Consider the following 23,832-nt stretch of genomic DNA (forward strand, 5'->3'; position numbering starts at 1 on the left):
AAAAGATGTCGACTGAAGTCAAGAAAACCACAATAAAACAAGATAATTTTGACAGAAAAGTCAAAAAAGTAGAGAGCTGTGCATCCAGGGTCCTGACAGAAGGAGTCAGAAAGAACAACTGACCTAACTGTCATCCCTGAGGCATGATGGGAAGCTAGGGGTCATGGAGAGATGGAGATATATATATATATATATATATATATATATAATATATACTATATACATTATCTACTGGCGGTCGCCAGTAGATAGTTATAGTTAGGACCGTGTTTCCATAGGAAATCCGCAACATTCTATTTTGAATAACTTTGGCGCCGATTGACGAATCCTCGCGAAATTCTCAAAAAATTCTCAAAATAGGTGGGGCACTCCGCTCCTTTCCTGAAAGTCTCGGGGGGATTCGTCAAGCGGGGGCTGAGAAAGAGGGGGGGTCCCAAAACACGTTTTCCCCATGCATTTTTCCATAGGACCTTTAGTCCGAGCTACAGCCCGAACGGCTGAACAGAATTACTTGAAATTTGGCAGAGAGGTAGCCCTCAGGTCAGGGATGTGCCTTTTGAAGGTCTCGTGTAAATCTGTTCAGTATTTCCTGAGAAAATAGCATTTAAATCAATATATATATCTATAGGCGCGCTCCGAGCGCGTACCGTAAGCTTACCGTTTGGTTGTTAGATCTTAGTAAACATTCGAATCGGTCGAAACCAGGAAGTGTCGGCCGCCATTTTGTCTCTCGCAGTCTGAGGGGGTGAAAAACAAAGGTGGATAACGTGTAAAGGGGGCAGGCTGGACAGTTCCTGACCCCCTAGCCTTGGTCAGGGGGTCCCAGAAGTACCCCCAAAGGGCAAAAATGTATTTTAAATTTTTTATGAAAAATCGCGGAGTGCGCGTAGCGTACGCGCACGGGAGAAACGGAAAAATTCCGCGAACTACGTAACGTGGGCGCTCGGTGCGCGAAGTGCACCCAGCGCCCACAGCACGCGCACGGTACGCGCACGGTGAAAAACCTTAAAATAAATAAATAAATAAATACATACATAACTTAGCATTTAAAAAACCGTACAAATTCACTGAAAAAACCATAGGTTTCACACACGTTATAGTTAGGAATTAGCATTTAAAAAACCTTGCAAATTCACTTAAAAAACCATAGGTTTCACACATGTTATAGTTAGCTGGGCATTTCACTCGTGAAAAACCAATGAAATTCCCCCGTTATAGTTAGTGCAGGCAACTATAACTCACGCGACCGCAATCCTCTGCTGATGACGTCAGATATTACATCACTGATGACATATGTGGTTTTCTGAAAAAAAAATATTTGTAATATATGTATAGCTAAAAATTAATGGAAGACGACATGGGTAAATAAGTGTCTAAATACAGTATTAGCATCAACAGAGGATTGCGGTCGCGTGAGTTATAGTTGCCTGCACTAACTATAACGGGGCAATTTCATTGGTTTTTCACGAGTGAAATGCCCAGCTAACTATAACATGTGTGAAACCTATGGTTTTTTAAGTGAATTTGCAAGGTTTTTTAAATGCTAATTCCTAACTATAACGTGTGTGAAACCTATGGTTTTTTCAGTGAATATATATATATATATATATATATATATATATATATATATATATATATATATATATATATATATATATATATATATATGCTTAAATTCTGTTTGACCAATAATGTCTTCATGTATAACAATCTACTGTACCGCCAGCTTCAGGGAGTGGCGATGGGGGCCGGTTTCTCTCAAAGTTTTGCCTGCTTACATATGGGTGCTTGGGAGGAACTGGTCCTCAGGGTCAAATACAAGGAAATAGTTGATAAATATGTGGTTGCTTGGTATCATTACATTGACGATCTTTTCATTGTTTGGAAGGGAAATGAAGAGCAAGTGAAGGAATTCATATTTAACATTAATGTGAATGATCTCAATCTTGCGTTTACTGCTAATATGAGCTAAACAGCTGTAACATTCCTAGACACTGAAGTCTACATTCAGAACAACTCAATGGAAACTAGATTGTTTCGTAAGAAAACAGCAGGTAATACTGTTTTACATTCAGGCAGTGCACATCCGGCACACTTAATAGCAAGCATCCCATATGGGGAAATGCTGCGAATTAGACGAGTCTGGAGCAATCCTTTTGATCTGGAAAATGCACAGTTAGCGAGCAAGATGAGATTCATCCAAAGGGGTTACTCTAGACGAAGCATAGATAGTGCTATATCGAAATCAATGAAGTTTACAAGACAGGAGCTATTAAGTATCTATACTACTATGGCCCCAGCTGAACAGGAAACCCAAGGTATTAACATCACTGATAGTCCTCATGACTTGGAGAATACCTTCAGAATCATCACAGGCTTTAGCAAGCAACATAAAGATATTTATAGGATCATCAACCACAATCGGCCCCTAATTTTGAATGATCCTATCATAGGGCCATCTTTGCCTAAACGTATTTCCTTAACCTTCAGCAAAGCTATGTCTATGAGGGACCACCTGGTTGATACTAACCCAGAGCTTATTGAGAAATCCACTTGGCTACAAACCAATACTGGCTTCTTTAGATGTAAAACCTGCAAATCCTGTATACATGGAGTGAACACTAAGACATATCAGGATGGATTCAGCAATACTGAACATCAGATTAAAAAATTGCTGACATGTAAAACTGAATATGGCATATACATAATTGAATGTCCCTGCTCCTTGAGATATGTCGGCAGTACTAAATTGGCCGTCCACAAACGGATATTGCAACACCTAAGAGCCATATCGAATCAGGATAATACCTACCCTGTCGCTAGACATTTTAAAGACATACATCAAAGTGATAATCGTCTTCTTAAGTATTTTGTAATTGACGCTGTCAATGCCAGCAGGCGGGGAGGTAATAGAGAAGCCAAACTCCGTAAATTGGAAACCCGTTACATTCTGCAGCTCGATACAAAATGCCCTAAGGGTCTGAATGTCACGGAGGACCTTTATACTTGTCTACCGTAACTGAGTACTGTCTAAACTGATCCTTTTTCTTCATCCCTTCTTATTTATGATATCGCATAGTTTTGTAGAATTTTGTTTAACCTTATCTTTGACTATATTGGTTGATCTCAAAATTTATTTGATTGATTTATAGGATGTTTTAGGACGCCTATTTGGTAATGTACAGCACAATAATGGATTTTTGCGATCGTGTTCCAATCAGGCCTGATTGGTAATATCTTTTACTATTTTAATAGTGTCCAGCTGATCGTATGTATAACACCATATCGCTAGATCATACATCTAAAATTAGTCTCATTAGTGGTCCTTACGGAGTATGGAACCCAATGATAAGCTCTGTAGGTGTTGCTTTCCACATCTCAGATGTTATCTGACTATACAACCTTTTAGTCATTTTTAGATTGTTTAGCTAACTGGCTTTAATCTGTTTTCTTCAGGCAAGGTTGGCCAATTTTACAATGTTATGTCCACATCCTATTGGGAAGTATAGCTTGTATCTTACACTTAGGTTTTAGCGATATTACTGATACTATCACATCAAGTTATTTAAATAGTCTTTGAGCTAGTAACCACGTATTACATATTTAGACACTATGTATTAAGTATACTCACATTCCCTCTTTCACTTCCAGTACGTCTCCCCTTCTGACACTAGGTGTTTTTTAGACATTTGTGTACTTTTCTGTAGCGATGGTAATTCCCTTATGACTTTCTCTTCCATCTCTCTGAACATAGAGTTGGATTTTAGGATCTTTATCAATGACTGTTAGCTATCAGCAATACTATCCATAACAAATCTTTATTAATTATTAGATAACTATTTTAGTTTTATATAACATGCTTTTAATTAAGTTTTAGTAATGTTTGATAAAATTTTACTATCTGGCTAATATCAGCCATTGGCATTCAAGCCAATAATTTAAACCTCTGTGAACACCTATGTGTAGCGGTGATATCAGCATACGTATCAGTTTTTTCAGAGGGAACAGAGCACTATCTCCTATAATTAAGTAGATGGAGCCCATGGCCGTCTAGTATGCATGAATCCATTGATGCCATGGCATTTAAGCTATTTAGTTTTTTACATCATCTTATGTAAATATGCAAATGTGGATTTTAAACTGAATTGCATCTTCTTATATATTTATATATGAATATTTATTTTGTTTTGTATTTTTAAAAATGTATTTTACACATCTTTTAAATACAACAATTTGGAAAGTATTTTTATATTGGTTACATTTTAACCAGTTTTTGCCTATTTTGCACAGTCAGCGCTTGGATCCTCCTGAAGTATTTTGTTTATGTCTATGGTCACATGGCTTTAGGCTGAACTTTGAACTTTTAACATTGCTATTAATTGGGTCTTTCTATACATTCACGTTGTCATGTGAACAAGGCTCATGGGAGCCGAAACGTCAAGACGACACTGCCAGTAAAATAAAAGCAGCACTCAACTGAAGGTCCGTGTCCGTGTGATCCTTGGAGCTGAGGCATTTCCATTGCCGACTGCAATCGTATCTGCGGTATTGGGAGATATATATATATATATATATATATATATATATATATATATATATATGATTTATATATGATTTCCATATATATTTTTTAAATTATTTCCGGGGTTCCCGCACATGGGCGGGAATATTCAGTGCTTATGACTACTGATGAGGATCCCTTGGAAGAGACAGGGGGATCTATCTCTAGGGACTCCCTCCGTACCATCTTTACTATTCACTGGGGCATCAGAGCTCACTAGTGTGGAGTCATCATCAGACACCTCCTAGTCATGCTCACAATTAAGGTCACTAGGGGGGGACACCTCCTGACCCATCTTCTTGAGCTTCCCCACCCACTATGTCCTGCCTTTCTTACCTATCAGGATTCCAGAGGTCATCCTGCAGAAACAGCTCCAAGAGTTGCTTAGTGTTAGGGTTGCTACCTGTCTTTATACTTTGAGTCACACAGGGTTGTTAGTTCCTGGAACTTAAGACCTCTGTATCTATAGGGTTGGTACCCACTAGGTTGCCAAATTAAAGACATAGCGACTAATTGTAATGTGGTGTTGCACTTCCCTACCTAAGTGAAACTAAACTCCCAAAGATTGGAGAAAGGGTTGTGCTAGACCTTTAACAACCAATCTAAAAGGTCAGCAGATCTTACTACTTACAAACATATTTTATGTGCCTAATGCTAGTGATGGTTTTTCATCTAACCACACCCAGATTAGCTTGCAACACAGTGCAGGCTTAAATCACAACCGCCGCGCACCAATGTAGGAGGTTAGCTTTATTATGATGCACACATATTTAAGTGAATCACCATGCACTAATCCGGACAAGCTTTATCGTGATTTTAGAGGGCTTACACAACCATATAAAGCACTCCAAGTAGTAGCTGTGGAGTGCAGCCTTCAGGTTTAGTCCAGTTGTTTTACCAGATCTAATCATGTAGAGTAGGTTAAACGAAAAAGAACCATACAGTGTAGTTATTAAACTATGTCTGTTTATTACATAACACTTACTATCACATTGGTATATCTCCTAGCCGGAGATATCAACACAAATACACAGTACAGTTCAATGGCAAGAGGTAAGTAAGCACAATACACAGGGGTCTCCAGGGGGAGACCAAACAATATACTAAAGAAGTGAAATGCGAACTGTGAACTTAGTCGGGACTTGGACCAGGAGACTCAGAAGAGCTGGGGACACAAGGAACCAACCAAGATTAGTACCCAGGAACCCCATGGAGGCTGTGTGCAGAGCGGAAACAGTCATTTACTCAATACAAGTCAATGGGAAAGTCGCAGTTGCAGTTTTAAAGAAGGACTTTCCCAGTGGACTTTGAAGAAACCCTGTGAAAGACAGTAGATTGGAGAGTCACCCCACACGCAACTACCCCAGGAGCCAGGATACCTAAACCAGGGAAGCCGGATACCACATTAGACCACAATGGAGGACTTCAGAAAAGATGCTGCTGCCAAAGACTGTGCAAGAGTCCGGTGGAATCCAAGAGTGGATTCTTGAAGAGGAGAACCTGCAAGCAGAGGGGACAGAGTCTATGTCAGTTGGAGGTAACCAGGAGGCACGGAAGAGCAATGACCACCGATGACGGCAGATGCAGGAGTGATGACGGTGACCTTGTCGCTGCAGCTGTGAGGACCAGGCGAAGGTGTTGTAGACCAGGAGCTGTTCAAGAGCTGTCAGACGTCGAGAACCACGGGGTCGATGTCCGGCGAGAGCACCAACAAGCCTTGGTAGAAGCAACAGATGTAGTAAACGATAAAGCAGCAACATTGGGACCAGCAAGGTCCAAGGGACTCACCAATTGCAGGAGAGTCAGAGCAGGCCCGAGCATGAAGAGGGGCCGACTGAAGTCAAAGAAGACCCTCAAGAGGACCCACAGACCGAAGGCACAGCAGTCATAAGAGGACCTCGAACAGCTCACCAAAGATGCATGTCCACGGTGCAGAGGATGCGGTAAGGACAAAGATCTTGGGAGGAAGAGATCCTGGAGCTTCTTGTAGCCCGAAGATCTCTGGAGTACAGAGCCAACAAGCCTTGGCCATGGCAAGTCGACCAGGTGTACAGGGGTGCTTTTCCGGTGCTTCCGACGAGGGATACCGGCCTCAAATGTGCCGAGACGATAGGTCAGGCCTTGAGGGAGTTGTAGAACCACCACCTGTGTTGCTGAGCCTTTTGAAGTCCGTAAGACGTCAGGAGCAGCAGACAGGTCAGCTGTGTTGTGGTGCCTGCAGATGCACAGGAGTGACTCCTTCACTGCAAAAGGGATTACTCTGGGTGTCCTTGATGCCCACAGGCCTGGAGCAGAACCTGGAAGAGGCACAGATGACAAAGTAGACTTGCAGAACAGAGAGACCAGCATCAGCAGGAGTCTTCCCTGGTGCAATCTCGGTTTCAGGCAAAGTGCCAAGGTGCCAAGATGATCGTAGTTGAAGTGGTTTCGGGTTTGAATCTTGTCCCACAGCGAATCTGAAGAGCCACCCACAGGTAAGCCCTCAAGTACACTTGGGAAAGGGTTGGAAGAATTCAGGGGTCCCTCCCAGAGGAGGTGGATACTCCCTTGTCCTTTATTCAGTTCCGCGCCGGAACGTGATCCAAGGGATCCCTGAGCTGGCTCAAACTGAAGTATGCAAGGAGGACACCAAACGTGCCCTTCAAAGCAGTCTGGTGGCGCTGGCAAGCACCCCCACCCCAGCCCAATACACTAAGTCCTGTCTGGAAAGGACAGGAAACCTATTTTTCTACCATTCCCTCGTCTAGCTCAGCTAAGCAACTGGACTGCAGAAACGGGTCTGTGGTCGGAAAGAGAACTAGCTTGCTGTTAGACCCTGAAAGGTTGGTACCAGGAATACGGGATGGCACCCCAAGGGGGGGGAATGGGGAGAGAGAGACCCCAAATCACGTTATCCTACATTCAACACTGGAATCGGTGTTCGGTAGGATTTCAACATGTTTGATACCAATCATGACCAGTTTTGGTCCAGCCACTATATAGTTAGACATCTCGTAAATGACTCCGCTCTGGGGTTTGTAGGGGTATCCTGCTCACGTAGGGGCACCCTCACACTTACAACCAAGCATCCTGCCCTCAGGACTGATGAGCCTGCCATAGGAGTGGCTTATAGGTTTTAATGGTAGTGACCTCAGATATGAGGAAACTTGTATCTGCTGTGAGAGGTACAAGCACCAACTCACACAGGTTGCACTGGCATGCCTGTAGTCACAGTTCAAGTGGACTCCCATGGGTGGCGGAATACATGCTGCAGCCCAGGGGAGACCCCTGGTGTACCTATGCCCTGTACCATATACTAGAGACTTAGAAGGGTACACCAGTAGCCAATTGGGAAGGTACCAAAGTACTTAGCACTGTCAAATTTAGGGAGAAAGGACAGTGACTGGGGTCCTGATTAGCAGCAATGCTCTGAATAAACCCTTGAGAAATTGTTTAATTAGTCTGATGGACCACAAAGGTGGCTTGTTGGATGGTCTCTGAAAAAGAGAAATGGCACTGAGATACACCTTAATGGAGGCATGAGGTAAGCCAGATTGTGCAAGGTGCAAAACGTAATGTAAAATCTCTTCCGGAGAAGATGAGATGAAATGGGAAGCACCTAATTTGAGAAAGTTGGGATCTGGATGGAGAACTTGTCCCTGGCTCATTGTCAGCAATGGGTTCAGCTTAAGATGAATGGGAGGTCGCAATGAAAGTAGGAGAAGCTCTGTGTACCAGTGATGGCGCGGCGACACGGAGGCTATTAGGATGAGCTGACAGAACTCAGCCTTCATCTTCCTGAGGATCTTTGGATGGAAAGGAATTGGCCGAAAGGCGTAGGCAAATATGCCATACCATGCAATCGACCCCTGATGAGGATGCCAACTTGGGAAGAACAGGCATTTAATGTGTGGGGGGGGTCGCAAAGAGACCCAGCTTCTGTTTGCCACACTGGAGAAAGATGAGATCCAGTGTGTGTTGGTCCAATTCCCAATTCTGGCAAGATGTCTTGAGCCTACTTAGGGGGTCTGCTATGGCTTTTTAGTTTCCCGACATGTGCTCTGCAGTCAGGTGCACCATGTGGAGGATGCATCATTGCCAAATCAGCTGGGCTTCCTGGGGCAGTTGACGAGATCAGGTGCCCCCCTGTTCGTTTACGTTGAGCATTATTGTCATGTTGGTCATTCGCACGAGCACGGAGGATTGTTGTATTCTGGGACGGAAGGCCTGTAGAGCAAGGTAAATCAACTCTTAACTCAAAAACACTGATGTGAAGGACCAAATGTGACTGAGGCCATTTGCCGTTGACATGAAGGTCCCTGAGGTAAGCTCCCCATCCGCCCAGGGGAGCATCTGTTGTGATTACCAGCGGAGATGGCTGAGGAAAGAATGGGAGAGCTGTAGAAATATTTACAGGGTGAGTCCACCAGTTGAGTGACTTGATTATGAGCATAGTGACTTGAATGATGTCTTTGAAAGTTCCTGTCGCGTGTGTCCATTGGACGTCCAGTGCTTCAAGAAGAGTACGCATGTGGAGGCGCCAAAACAGTAGGACATGGATTCAGGAGGACATCATACCTAGGAGATTATTGTAAAAGTGAACTGAAAGTGACCTTTTTTGTACCCTGTTTGTCAGAGTTATCAATTTGTTTTGCCTCTCTAATGTAGGGTATGCCATGTTGAGGTTTGCGTCTAGTATGGCTCCTAGGGAAGTTATGTGCTGCGATGGCTGGAGTATTGACTTGTCTGGATTGAGAGTGAGCCCTAGCTCATTAAAGAAGCATATGCAAGCTTTGGTGGATCCCTTCACAGACTGGTTAGTAGGAGCTTTCACAAACCGTTCGTCCAGATATGGGAAGACCTGATGCTGTTGCTTTCTGAGATAAGCTGCAACGGGTGCCAGGCATTTAGTAAAAATGCGGGGAGCAGACTGGAGTTTGAGGGTAGCACACGGAATTGAAAGTGGCTGCCGGCTACTATGAACCTGAGTAACTTACTGTGTTTGGGATGAATGGGTACATGAAAATAAGTGTCTTGGAGGTCCAGGGATCAGATGCAATCTCCTTTGTTGACGAGCTGCAATATGTCTTGGAGTGTAACCATGCAAAAGGATTGTTTTTTGAGAGATCTGTTGAGGTCTATCATGTTGAGGATTGGTCTCCACTGCCTTAACTTTTAGAGGATTAAGAAGAAACTGGAGTAGAAACCTTTCCCTCTCTGGGAACGGGGTACCTTCACTATCGTTTGCTTTTGCAACATGGTTTATACCTCCCATTTGATGTGGCGTAAATGCTTTTCAATGTATGGCTGCAGTGGTGTTGAGAGAGGTATTTGTATGAATTCCAAAAGGTGTCCAAATTGAACTAGTTCGATGACCCACTGATCTGTTGTGATCGGTTTCCAACAATGTAGGTAATTGAAGACTCTTTCTGGTACCCTGGGAATAGGATAGCGGATAGTGGCTGGCACTTGGCTGAAGTCATTCTCCGCGATTCGTGTGTTTGGCCTGCCACCCGGAATTTCCTCCGAGCGGTGGGGGGTGATATGCAGCCGACGGTGGTTGTCGCTGATGATATTGGGAGCGGAATTGTGAAGTATTAGGGGAATATGCTGGGTATCAGCATTGTTGATCTACTTCACGTAAGGAAGGCTGGACTCTTCCTCGACCTCTGTGAAAAGGCACCTTTATGTACTGCAAAGATCATAGTGATTTGGCAGTGTCGGTGACCGTTTTTATTTTTTGTATAGCTTAGTCAATGTGCTTTCCAAACAAAGCCTCTCCGTCGTGTGGCAAATCTAGTGTCTTTGTCTGGACTTGCTTCCGGTCTAAAGTTGGTTGTCTTGAGCCATTGTTGTAGGCGCAGGACCGCTGTGCCAGCAAGCTGCCTAAACCCAATGTAGGCAATGTCTATGGCACAGTCGAACAAGTTACTTACCTTCTGTAACAATATATCTGTAAGAGACATAGATTAGTTATAGATTCCTTACCTTAGAATTACCCCCAAGCGTCAGACTGGATCCGGAGAATTTTTTCGTCAGCAGTACCCCTGCACGTCGAAAGGTGGCGTCGGTCGGCTCCGCGTTCATCAGTGGCGTCGTAATCACCGGGATGACATCGCGGTAGCTACTTAGACGCCGCCCTCGCGCGCTGACGTCAGTTCTTTTGCATGACATTCCACGCCAGAAGCTCAGAGCCATGTAAGACACTGACCACTGGTGCACAAAACTAGGGCCCTGAAAGGGATTCCCTGACCCTAGAAGTCAGTTCGCAGAACGGGGAGTGGGGCAGTAGGGAATCCATAACTAATCTATGTGTCTTACAGATGTATCGTTACTGAAAGTAAGTAACTTGCTCATCTGAAAGAGAAATTAGTTATAGATTACTTACCTTAGAATAGATACCCCAGCAATACCAACCCCGGAGGTGGGTCTGCAAATCAAGATCACACCAGAAAGTCCTGGAGAACAGAACAGACAAAGAAGCCGTCTCTCCAGACTTGGCTGTCCAGGAAGTAGTGTTTTGTGAACATGTGCAGAGATGCCCACGTAGCTGCCTGACAGATGTCATTAAAGGGGACTACCCGTCCCAAAGCAGTGGTAGCTGCCGTCACCCTGGTGGAATGGGCATGCAATCCCACTGGAGGCTCCTTCTTTGCCAATGAGTAGCAAGCTTTAATGCACAAAACGACCCACCAAGAGATGGTCCGTTTGCGCATGGCCCGACTTTTTTTTGACGCCCACGTAGCCAACAAAGAGCTGCTCATCCACCCGGAATTGCTTGAAGGGATCCAAATAAACTGAAAGCGCACGTTTTGGAACCAGACGGTAGAGCCTCTCTTCCTCCTTAGAAGGATGCGGAGGCAGAAAGAAGGTGGGCAAAGTGATGACTTGACCAATGTGGAAAGAAGTAAACGCTTTGGGAGAAAGGAAGGTCTGGTTCTGAGGACAACCTTTTCCGGATGAACAGCAAGAAAAGGAGGCTTAGAGGACAGAGTCTGAAGCTCACTCACCCTACGAGCAGAGGTGATGGCCACCAGAAAAGCAGTCTTTAAAGTTAAAAGCCTGAGAGGACGGTTGTGCAGTGGCTCGAAAGGAGTGCACATAAGATATGTCAGTACTAAGTTCAAGTCCCACGGAGGCATCACGAAAGGAAAGAGATGAGTGATGCCCTTAAGAAATCTATTTACAGTAGAGGACTTTAAAAGAGAAGGCTGATCAGGCAGCTGAAGAAAGGCTGAGATGGCTGAGAGATAGCCCTCAAGTGTGCACAGAGCAGAGCCCTGCTGGGCCAAAGAAAGGAGGAACAAGAGAACCTCAGAAAGAGAGGCATAGAAGGGATCCACAGCCTTTGATGTGCACCATGCCACAAATTTGTTCCATCTACAGGTGTATACCGTCTTAGTGGAGGGACGCCTGGCTGCCAAGATAACATTACAGACTTTGGGAGGAAGGTCTAAGGCTGTCAACTGCCACCGCTCAATCTCCACGCAAGGAGATGGAGGCTGGACAGGTTTGGGTGGAGAACCATCCCCTGCTGCTGCGACAGAAGATCCTGCCGAAGATGCAGTCTGATCGGAGGATCGATGGTCTTGTGTAACACCTCGGGATACCAGACTCTTTGTGCCCAATCCGAAGCTACAAGAATGACTTGGGCACGGTCACGCTTGATCTTCTTCAGCACTCTGGTCAGAAGTGATACGTATAGAAGACCGCAACTCCACTTGTGACTAGCAGCGTTGCCTAGCGAGTGCCGCCTGGAAATTCCAATGCGCAGAATTGCTGACATTGCGCGTTCTCTTCGGTGGCGAATAGATCTAACCAAGGCTCTCCCCACTGCCGAAAAAACCCTGCACCACCTCCGAGTGAAGACGCCATTCGTGATCCATCATGCACCTGCGGCTGAGTTTGTCCCCCCTGGCGATCAGTGAACCTGCCAGGTGTTGAACCACCAGGTATAGGCCCTGACGTTTCAGCCATGTCCAGAGACGGAGAGCATCTTGACATAGGGTCCACCAACCCACCCCGCCCTGTTTGTTGCAGTACCATATGGTGGTGATGTTGTCCATGAACACCTGCACTACTCTTGCTCTGACAAAAGGAAGGAATGCTTACAGCGCAAGACGGATCGCCCGGACCTCTAGAAGGTTGATATGAAGCCCAGACTCCACCAGAGACCAGAGGCCTCTGATCTCCGCGTCTCCCATGTGGCCGCCCACCCTAGAAGTGATGCATCCGTCACCACTGTGTACTCCGGTTGGGGAAGGGAAAGGGATCTGCCCTTGACCTAATCCTGGTTCGTTAGCCACCACTGCAATTGGCGTGCAGTGCCCGAGGGGCGCTGGTAGGGCCAAAGGGGGACACGGTGACCTGAAAGTGCTCATGGCCTACCAGGTTATGCCGGTGGGTCGGCAGGACAGGAATGTGAAAGTACGCGTCCTTCAAGTCCAATACTACTATCCAGTTTCAAGGGTCGAGGGCAGACAGGACCTGAGCTAGTGTCATCATTTTGAACTTCTAGGAGGAAGCGGTTGAGTCCACAAGAGTATGGCCCGGGCCTCCTCCAGGCACTGGGGTGGCACCTGCGCCACCGTATCCCACACAGAGTGGGTGTCACGGCCCAACCTACATGCGGTGTTTACCGACCGCAGTCCCAAGCTGGACGATGAAAACATCTTCTTCCCAAGATGGTCCAGCTTTTTAGTTTTCCTATCAGGAGGAGTGGTAGGGAAGGCGCCTTTGGATGTCGAGGCTTGGACCATCAAGCACTCAGGGAAGGGGTGTTGGAGGAGGAAAGAGGGGTCACCCGGTGCCGGGCGGTGACGAAGGGCAATCATCCTACCCATCGGAGCCCCTGTATTGGGCCTGGACCAGGTGCCCAAAAGGATGTCAGTGAGGGCTTCACTAAACGGCAGCAGGGGCTCCAAAGAGTTCGCTGCCGGTTGAAGCACCTCTGTCAGGAGGTTGGTCCTGACCGCCACCGTAGGTAGCTCAAGGTTGAGAGTCTCGGCCGCCCTACGCAACACCACTGCGTAAGAAGCTTCCTCCTCCGTAGCCACGGTCTGGAGAAGTATCCAAACCACTGGCATCCCCCAACTCCTCTCGCCAGTCCGGATCATATTCCAATTGGCTAGTTAAAGGGTCTCAAGACCCCTCCCAGTCCTCCTCATCCTCCTCTGGTTGCCAATCTGGCCTAAAAGAACCAGGGTGGAACAGGGGAACAAAAGTACCCGTTGGCGCCGGATCCGGTGTTGGGCGACGTCGGTCCGGTTCTGTGTACACGTCGGGGTGGAGGCCGGGGTCGACGCCGGCTGGGGACACAACCGGCATCGGTTGTGTACGTGGTGGAGGTGTTATGAAGTCGACCGGCGCCAATCCGGAACCAGGCCTGGATCCAAGGGGACCCTGCACTGCCGGGGCCGAAGCCGCCAGGGTCGAATGCCCAGGGACCCCAGCTGAGACAGCGGGGACCAAAGGCGCGCTGGCGGAGTCGGGCTGCCCAAAGAAGGCATGCATTGCTTCGTTAAAACTTCGAAGCTGAGCAGGGGTCGCTCCAGGTCCCGGGAAGGGGGATAAACTCGAAGCCGGCCCTTCAGGCGCCGCACGCGAAGCTAGTGGGAGGGGCACCACCCGCAACCCTCGTCACCTCAGCCAACGACGGGAAGAAGTCAAAGTGTGACAATGCTTCTTCGACTTCTTCTTGTGCTTCGACTTACCTGAGTAGCGCCTAGACTTCAAAGACGAGTGGTGGTGGTGGCTTCGCGACCGGTCCCTGGACCTCCAGTGTGAACGGGACCTCGAACGGTGCAGAGCCGATTGCGGGGCCTTGAAAAGCTTTCGGGACCGCTCCCGCAATGGCTTCAGATTCATGGTCCGGCAGTCGGAACACGACTTGGGGTCGTGGTCGTGTTCCAGCCCCCACAGGCACACGTGGTGCGGATCCATCACCGAAATCAGTTTTCAGCGGGAACCGCAAGCCTTGAAACCGAGCATCTCTGACGTGCACCAGGAGTCGAAGACTCAAAATGTTGTCGACAAAAGTTGGCACAAATTCAGTCAAAAAGTGACTGAAGGTACCGCTCTCTCCGGATCTGGGCGGGCTGGCTGGCGCGGAAATAGAAAGAATGGACGTCAGCACACGAGGGCGGCATCTAAGTAGCTACTGCAACGTCATCCCAGTGACAACGACGCCAACGACGAACGCTGAGTCGACCGACAACACTTTTCAACATGCAGGGGTACGGCTGACAAAAAGAATCTCCCGATCCAGTCTAACGCCTAGCGGTAGTTCTAAAGTAAGAAATCTATAACTAATTGTCTCTTTCACATTATGATCTCAGAGGAGGATTGTTGAACTTCCAGCAATACCTTCTTTGGTTCCCCTCTAATGTGTTCAGAAGGTGGTCCAGATATGGGGCCATGTCTGACCACATTTATCGGTCACAGGGGCTTAGCAGCGCCAGGGAATTTGCAGGCCTCACCTTGAAGGTTGAGATGGTCGAAACCCTTTTGTGGATGTTATCCAAACGCCTGCCATCTTTGGCTGGCGGCGCTGAAAGAGGTGTGGAAGGATTTCTTGATCTATGTTGTGTCGTCTGCAAGATAACAGAGTCCGGTTTAAGTTGGACGGTGAGGAAAGCTGGCCCATCCTTCGGGGCCTTAATCTTTTTGTGCAGCTTGGGCAATACGATCAGTACTGTTGCTGGGTTGCACATAATCTTCAGGCCCTGACTCCAGAAGTAATCAATGATGTGTACGACTTTGAGTGTTTTCCGTAAGGGTTCCTTAACGTCCAAGACTGCAGCATACTGAACCGGAGTAGACGCTGGAGGAAAGCAAGTTCTGTAGTCTTGAAACATAGATTGCAAACCAGTGAAAAGAGTGGATGGTACACATACCATTACCTTTTGGTACTGTGGAGGGCGATGACAGTCCTGCAAATATTAAACTTGCTCATAGTATTCCCCCTCATCTGAGAATTCTTGACATTTCACATGAAACTATGAAGGGCTTTGAGCTGCCCCATAGAGACTGTCTTCATCAGTCTCTTCATTATCCAAGAGGTGGGATGGCAGGAGTGAGGGCACCTTACTTGAGGAGGTAAGGGATGGCATTATCCGTTTCTTTTGAATGGTTACTATTTGGCTCACTGACAAGGAAAAAGGTTGTGTGGGTGGCCTCTTCGTCTGCAGTGGAATTATCGTCAATGGGACCATGGACGGAAGATCATTCGTCATCAGCGGTGCAGTCATTGGCTGTTCCGCCGACGCCGGAGACGCCTTTGAGTGCACCATTAGCGGAGGTTCTGCCATCGACTTGAGTGCTGATGAAGGTAAAATCTTTCCCATCTACAGTACAGGAGCTGCATTCGTTGACAACGACTTAGTCAATGAGAAAGTTTGTTGGAAATGGCCCTTTTTGCAGGGTTATCCCCAAACTTGTTGCTTTTACCTCCTATTTTTCCCTGACCTGTTTGTGTTGGTTTTAGGACTGCTAATCAGTGCTAAAGTGCATATGCTCTCTGTGTAAATTGTGTTATGGAGTGGTGTTTCCATGATTGGAAATTTGATTTACCTGTTAGCCCCTAGTAAAGTGCACTGCGTGTGCCAGGGACAGTGAATCAAATGCTACTCGGGGGCCTGCAGCACTGGTTGTGCCACCCCCCGTGAGTAGCCCTCAAAACGGTAACTCAGACCTGCCATTGCAGAGTCTGCGCGCAGTGTAACTGCCATGTTGACTTGACCAGTGCACACACTGGCCGGTCCCTAACCTTCCCTTTTCTTACATGTCAGACATCCCTCCGGTAGGCCTAAGGTACCCCTGTGGGCAGGGTGCAATGTATGTGAAATGTAGGACATGCCCTGGTGTGTGTGTGGCATGTCCTAATAGTGAATTACAGCCCATTTTGTTTTTCACTATTGCAAGGCTACCAGTTCCCTCTAGGATACAATGGGAGGTTTGTTTAATATCTTATAAACATAACTAGACCAGGGAATTCTCATTATCAAAGGGGCCCCCAGCCATACTAGGCCAAGTCAATAGAGGGACAGAAAGTAATCCTATTTTTAATCTCCCACAACATATCTTATCTTCTTCCGAAGTATCCTTGTTAAGTAAGGGATTATCATTTGTTATAACTGAACGTACAAACTTTTTTAATCTCAAAACGGAGATCTATCAGTTTTTCCGAAAAATACACCTTAAACTATTTTTTATGGGCAAAGATAATCCTATACAAGACTCTGTAACAGGACTTAGACCACCATCGACCTTTTACCCCACCAATGGAATGATGCCACCTGAATTATTGACATTTGAGAGACTAATACTAGCAGGAATAGACAATTTGAAGAATAACAAACAATTTATACCATACAACATTAGTTTGGATGAACGAAAAGCTCTAGAGAGTTTAAAAAGTGATAACTCAATCATATTGAAACCTGCAGATAAAGGAGGCGGTATTGTTGTTCAAAACAGAAAGGATTATGATACAGAGATCAGGAAACAAATAGGAGAAGAAAGTCATTACAACTGGACAGTAATCCACTTGCTGAAATAAAGGAAGAGATTCTCAAACAAACTAGAGAAGGCCTAGAGCAAGGGTTTGTCAACAAAAAAGAATTTGAGTACCTTAACGCAGATCACCCAAAAACCCCAGTTTTGTATACCCTTCCCAAGATACGCAAAAATACCACCAATCCTCCTGGACGCCCAATACTTTCCGGCTGTGGTTCAATTCTTGAACCCATCGGTAAATATATAGATTTCTTTATCAAAGATTACGTCCTGTTACAAGAAACCTATGTTAGACATTCCATGCACATGATAAATTTGCTAGAAGATAGGCCATATGACATCGAACAAAATTGGCTTGCTGCCCTTGACATTACTTCGCTTTATACGAACATACCACAACAGGAGTGTATACAAGTAATCAACGATCTACTAGATACCAGACCAAGACCTACCCAGGTCCCCACTTCTTTTATTGTTGCACTTCTACAGATTGCATTGACACATAATTATTTTGTATCTGAAGGGAACTATTATCAACAATGCTCTGGTACCAGTATGGGGGCAATTTTCGACCCAAATCTAGCGAATATCTATATGGATTATCTAGAGCATAAGTTTGTCCTTAATGACACCAATATGTACCGCTCCAAAATCACCTGTTGGAAGCGGTACATAGATGATATTTTTTTAATTTGGTCAGACACCATTTCTGAGTTTAATGACTTTGTTCTGTATCTAAACACAGTACAGCAACATTTACCTCCACCATACACAAATCTAGTATTGCTTTTCTGGATCTAAACATTCTATATCATGAAGGTAAACTATATACTTCTCTACACAGAAAACCAACAGAACGCAATACTCTACTTGCCTATAACAGTCACCATTCGGGTGTACTAAGAGATGGTTTACCATATGGACAGTTTCTGCGACTGCGTCGCAATTGCACAAAAAAAAAAGAGGACTATATGAGAGAAGCCAATGTATTACGTACGAGAGAAACTGCTAACTAGAGGATACCCAAAGAAGTTAGTAAAAAAAATTCTCAAAAGAGCCTGGTTTTGCCCCAGAGAAACATTACTTACCCCAAAAGAAAAATCTAAAACAAATAGACTCATTTGTGTCACCACTTTTGGAATACATACTAACCAAATTCGCAAGTTAATAACAAAGAACTGGCACAATATTAAAAGTATAGATTCCAGTATTGATGTTCCCATGTTTGCTTTTAAAAGAGGCAGAAATATGAAAGATCATCTCATTAATTGTCTTTGGAAAGTCCACTACAAACGACTAGATCGTTGCAGTCAGTCTGGGGATTACCGGAGGTGAAAGGACATTACAAATGTGGCAATTGTGTTGCCTGTGCATTCACAGCTAACACTAAGTAGTTTGAACATGGAAATGTGAACCAGAAGCTTGAATTCTATGCAAACTGCAACACTAAAAATGTTGTGTATTGTATAACATGTTCATGCGGATTGCTCTATATTGGACAAACCCAACAACCAGTTAAAGCACGAATTGGACAATATCGTAGTAGAATCAGGAACTTGGTTCCTAATGCTTCCTTGGTCAATCACTTCCTGGAAAAAGGTCACACATCAGACGATATCCGCTAGCAAGTGATAGATAAAGTGTTAGCTCCCACTAGGGGCGGAGATCTATCACAGATCTTACAACGACTAGAATGCCACTGAATCGAACGCACTAATTCTATTATACAAGGGTTGAATTCGGCTGAAGAATGGCGTGGTTTTGTCACCACCCTTAACATTTAATTATAGACTCACAGGAATGGTCTTCACTAGTATGCTAGCTAAATGTGCACCATCATTGTCAGACGATGTGTTTTTCAATAATATGCTGCCTTGCACTCACTCATAATCACTGTGCAACAGTCAGATTTACATTCCTGTGTGGATACTGACACTTTGGCTTCTCTTTATGCCAATTGTATTCTAAAAGTTTAACAGAATCTTTATCACTTCTAATTTATTGTTCTCAATATTTCCAATATCAACGTAATGCGCTTCCTACAGCAAAATGTGACGCGTTGTATGAATGTAATATGATGTCTAATCACGTGTTAAGATTCACGATCTGACACATACATTTAAATCTCCAACCACTAGATATTTCTAATTCTTATCCCTGAGATAACCAACCGATTTGTCTTTTTATAAAACATTGACAAATGCGTTGGAATTTTCATTGATGTTTAAACCATTAAGAGAAGAGTTAAGAACAATGGTTCAAGGATGGCCCAAAAGGGTCCAATAGAAAAGGTGACCCAGGCAGGGTCACTTGTTTTTTAAGATAAGTGAAATCAATTCCGTAGGGAGCAGGAGACAAAGTACGTAAAGGGTCATGTAGGTCAAAAGATAGCAGGTATTTATTTAAACAAAGTCAATTTTAGAATGCTCACAAAATAAGAAAAGCGTGGTGTGAAATAGTGATAGTAGTTTTAAAAAGACATCGCATTGACAACAATATAGTAGTTGAATTCCATAATTGATCTTTACAAGTTATAAAGAATTCCTAGAGTCTCCAAAGTGGGAGGCAGGGGCTTCAAAGGTTAATTATTTGAAAACAAGCAGCTTGGCAGTACATAGATCCGCCTGGAGAATGTAATTTTCTTTAGAGGGGCGACAGGGCAGTGAATGGGAGCCTGAGGCCGAGCAGTCAGAGACATCCTGCAGCTGTTGGGGCTGGCTGATGAATGCGGATTCATCAGCCAGCCCCAACAGCTGCAGGACGTCTCTGACTGCTCGGCCTCAGGCTCCCATTCACTGCCCCTGCCTCCCACTTTGGAGACTCTAGGAACTTTACGGGCAGTTTAACTTCAAAATACATGCTCACCACTGTCCTGAAGATGAACCCCAATAATTGGGTTCGAAACGCCGTCGACCACCCCACAACATGAATTCTTTATAACTTGTAAAGATCAATTATGGAATTCAACTACTATATTGTTGTCAATGCGATGTCTTTTTAAAACTACTATCACTATTTCACACCACGCTTTTCTTATTTTGTGAGCATTCTAAAATTGACTTTGTTTAAATAAATACCTGCTATCTTTTGACCTACATGACCCTTTACGTACTTTGTCTCCTGCTCCCTACGGAATTGATTTCACTTATCTTAAAAAACAAGTGACCCTGCCTGGGTCACCTTTTCTATTGGACCCTTTTGGGCCATCCTTGAACCATTGTTCTTAACTCTTCATTATCACCCCAGGTTCACATATCGGGGTACCCTTGTCTCCTAAAACCATTAAGAGATGCATTGGTAAGCTGTGAACGTAACATGATGTTTAATTACTTGTTAGGATTCACTTTGTTATAACCAACTGACTGGAGTCTCTTTGTAAAACAGCAATTTACATTGATGTTCACACTATTAAGAGATGCACTGCTAAGCTTTCAATGTAACATGATGTTTAATTACTGGTTAGGATTTAATATGTGACATCAATCAAAATCCGCATCTGTGCGTCATCCTTGGTACAGTCAAATGATCTTTGCCCTTCTTCAAAAACAGTGACAATGCGTTGCTATATACACTAAAGTTCACACTATTAAGACTGGTTGCAGCGCGCATTAAATGAGAGGCGCGCACCTGTAACTTTATTAGCAACAAAGACACTGTGGCCTCACATCGCTCTCTTCACTTCCTGGTTACGCGTATTCAACCTGCACGTGACAGGTTGCTAAGTTACGAAATGCAGATTCATGGATTGAATCCATGTTCTGCGCTCCACAGCTCGATCTGCCGGTCTGCATTTCATTGCCGAATCACCTTTAAATACCGCGTCCCGACCCTTAATCACTGTCACCGCACCATACAGGGAGATTGACGCTCCTCTGTTCCAGTAACTTGCGGGGAGTTGGGATACGGTAACCGCCGTGTGAAAGGTAAAGACGACTTTCCCTAACCCCGCATACCGCTTTATAGAGGTACACCGGATACCTCTAAAATCATACTCGTTTGTATTTTATTGCAGTGCATCACCGACCACGAGCATAGTGAGAGCTACTATCAGGCCCACCTGGTTTCATACTCCAATATCCCCCAGTCTCCCCGCATCCAGAGCGCTATTACACGCTTAATGGCTAACCAATATTGAATACTACGACCTATGATTGTAACGGAGATCCACATTGATTCTCCTGTTTGACTGCCTGATACCACCCTCACAAGTGGTAAGTGATTTCTACTTCTACAAGTATCAGTTTTGCGCCTAGGCACGTAAAGCCTGTTTCATTAATCATACTTGAATTTTTATTCACAGCACCCGGCCGGGTACTCTCCGAGTTCATTTCTTTCACTATTTGCACAGTGTCATTGTCTCTACATATCAGGCAGCGCAGACCACCGTTCAGGTACTTTTGCATAAAAAGAGCCTTTGCCCACTCTGTTCTCTAAATAGGACCCCGCCCTGATGGGATCATTCCTCTTTCCCTAGGTGTCCCAACATTTTAAGGTCCTGAAGAGACCCTTTATCCTAAATAAGGTTGAAACGCCGTCGACAGTAAAGAAGGGCGAATCATTATTCAACACTTACGATGAACAAGTGTTATGAATTGTATTGCTTTATTCCTTATGGTCGCCTTTATGCTTAAAATAATTGAAACCTTTTACATATGTCACATGTTATGTCACTTTTAGTTTAGGATCAATCACTGGGACACTTTTTACGATTGTTTGCTAATCCTCAGATTGTATTTAATTCTATTGTGTATTTATACACTGTTTATTTGTTGCTTATCAAAAATACAAACAATATTATTATGTATTGACTTTCCGATGTGTAAAGCCAATTTTCTTTCTGACTCCGTCTCAAACCCTATATATTGCCATTGTGCTTTTTCTATCATATAGCTGGTTATTATTCTACAGGAGCCATTGTTTCCTCTCTAGATTTACTACCCAGGCTCCATGTGAATAGGGTTCCCTTGTTTTTTGGTTTCACTAATAGTGAATTACAGCCCATTTTGTTGTTCACTATTGCAAGGCTACCAGTTCCCTGTAGGATACAATGGGAGGTTTGTTTAACATCTTATAAACATAACTGGAACAGGGAATTCGGTAAGAAAATAGAATTTAGTATGCCTGAACTCAGAATCTAAAGATGCCTCTTTTAGTGAGGGTGATTTTTACATTCTGTGTTTGAAAATACCATTTTCAGAAAATAGGGATTTTCTTGCTCAGTCATCCCATGTGCCTCTGCTGGAATGTGGATTGCCTGTCTGGGTTTTGGATGACAGAAGGCTGGGGGCCAGAATGGCTCCAGAGGGTCTAGGTAGGTCAGGAAAGGGCTGAATTGACCTGGGCTGCAATGGGGGAAGGGAGAGGAGATTTCCTTGCACCTCAAAGGGCCTGGTCTGCCTCTGACAAGGCAGTCTCCACCTCCTGCCAGGAATTCACACCAGAGAAGGCCAAACTGGTTCTGGCTGGGCACAGGCACCCTCTGCCTGAAAGATCAAAGGATTTTTGGACATAAATACTGGTTCCCAGACCCCTGAACTTTAGAACTCATCTGGAACAAGACTGCCAAGAAGAAGAGCCGGAGAAGCTGCAAAAAGGAGCGACTGCTTTGCTGGGCTGACCTGCAGTAGCTGCTTCTGTCTTGGGCAGTGAAAGCCCTAGACTGGACTTTCTGCAACCTAATTTGTGAGTCTCTCCAAGGGCTTGAGGTAGAGCTTGCCCCCTGTTCACGAAGTCTCAGAAACAGCAAAGACTTCAAGTTCTTCGACCCGCAGCACTGGGGACTGTGTGTTTTGTGCTGCAACCCGACGAAAACAAACTCAACGAGGTCTACGACGCCGCTGCCGACTCCGTGACCTGAAGGCACCGCAGAGGGCATCACCGCAACGCAACCCTGGTCTCACTGACGAGACTGTTGACGCCGCCACCGAGCCGCTGATTGCACCGCGACCTGTGGGCACCGCACTGCGCACCGCCTCGCGCGAAGCTTTGGCACCGCAGAGGGCACCGCCACCCTGGTCTCACCGATGCCGCCACTGCTTGCACCGCGACCTGTGAGCACCGCCTCGCTTCATGCCGAAGCTTTGGCACCGCAGAGAGCACCGCCGCGACCCTAGTCTCACCGACGATGCCTGTTGACGCCACCACCGAGCCACTGCTCGCCATGTGACCTGCGGACACCGCAATCCGCACCGTCTTGCTTCACGAGGATGCCTTGGCCTTCCTGATGATGCCACTTCCCGCCGAGATCGACGCCGCTGCTTGCACAGTGGTTCGGGGGCACCGCTCGTAAGTTACACGACGCACCGCCCTCATCCCACACCGCAGCCTTGGCCCACCGACTCCGTCACCATCGACTCCCGTTCCCCCGCCGATGACAGAGCTTCAGCAACGACGACGCCGCTGCTTGCACCGTGACCTGCTAGCACCGTGGCGAGCACCGCCTTCATCTCGCACCGTGACCCTGGTCTCACCGACAACGCCATCTGATGCCGTCACCGAGCCACTGCTCGCACCGCGACCTGGGGTCACCGCACCGCTGCGCTTCGGACCGCAGCTCCAGACGCCTGCCGGCGCCAGCGCTCGAGAGGAGCTCGACCTGCAATGCGAGCAACTTCAAGGGCCCAACGACTCCTGCACTGACCTCCGGAACCGACGTCTGCGGATGCCGTGTCCTCGGAGACTCGACCCAGAGGTCACCAGCGCCCTGCATTTCTAAAGGTACTGTTTGCGGGTCTTCCCGACCCCGTATCTGGCCTGCAACGCCGTGGCCAGCCAGA

At 45.7% G+C, this 23,832-nt stretch overlaps 1 protein-coding gene and 1 long non-coding RNA gene across 2 annotated transcripts in view; one reads left to right on the forward strand and one right to left on the reverse strand.

Moving 5' to 3' along the window:
* Window positions 1-23,832, reverse strand: part of TSPOAP1 (TSPO associated protein 1) — a 3,327,443-nt gene that overhangs the window by 3,276,516 nt on the left and 27,095 nt on the right. The window lies entirely within an intron of this gene.
* The window catches only part of LOC146859082 (uncharacterized), a 110,261-nt gene continuing 107,235 nt past the window's right edge, over window positions 20,807-23,832 (forward strand). The window contains exons 1-2 of the long non-coding RNA XR_014980059.1: window positions 20,807-20,979; window positions 21,069-21,267. This is a non-coding gene — a long non-coding RNA (uncharacterized LOC146859082). The remainder of the gene's footprint in view (window positions 20,980-21,068; window positions 21,268-23,832) is intronic.

The sequence above is a fragment of the Triturus cristatus genome, chromosome 3_2, assembly GCF_964204655.1.
Source record: "Triturus cristatus chromosome 3_2, aTriCri1.1, whole genome shotgun sequence".
NCBI classification, from domain to species: Eukaryota; Metazoa; Chordata; class Amphibia; order Caudata; family Salamandridae; genus Triturus; species Triturus cristatus.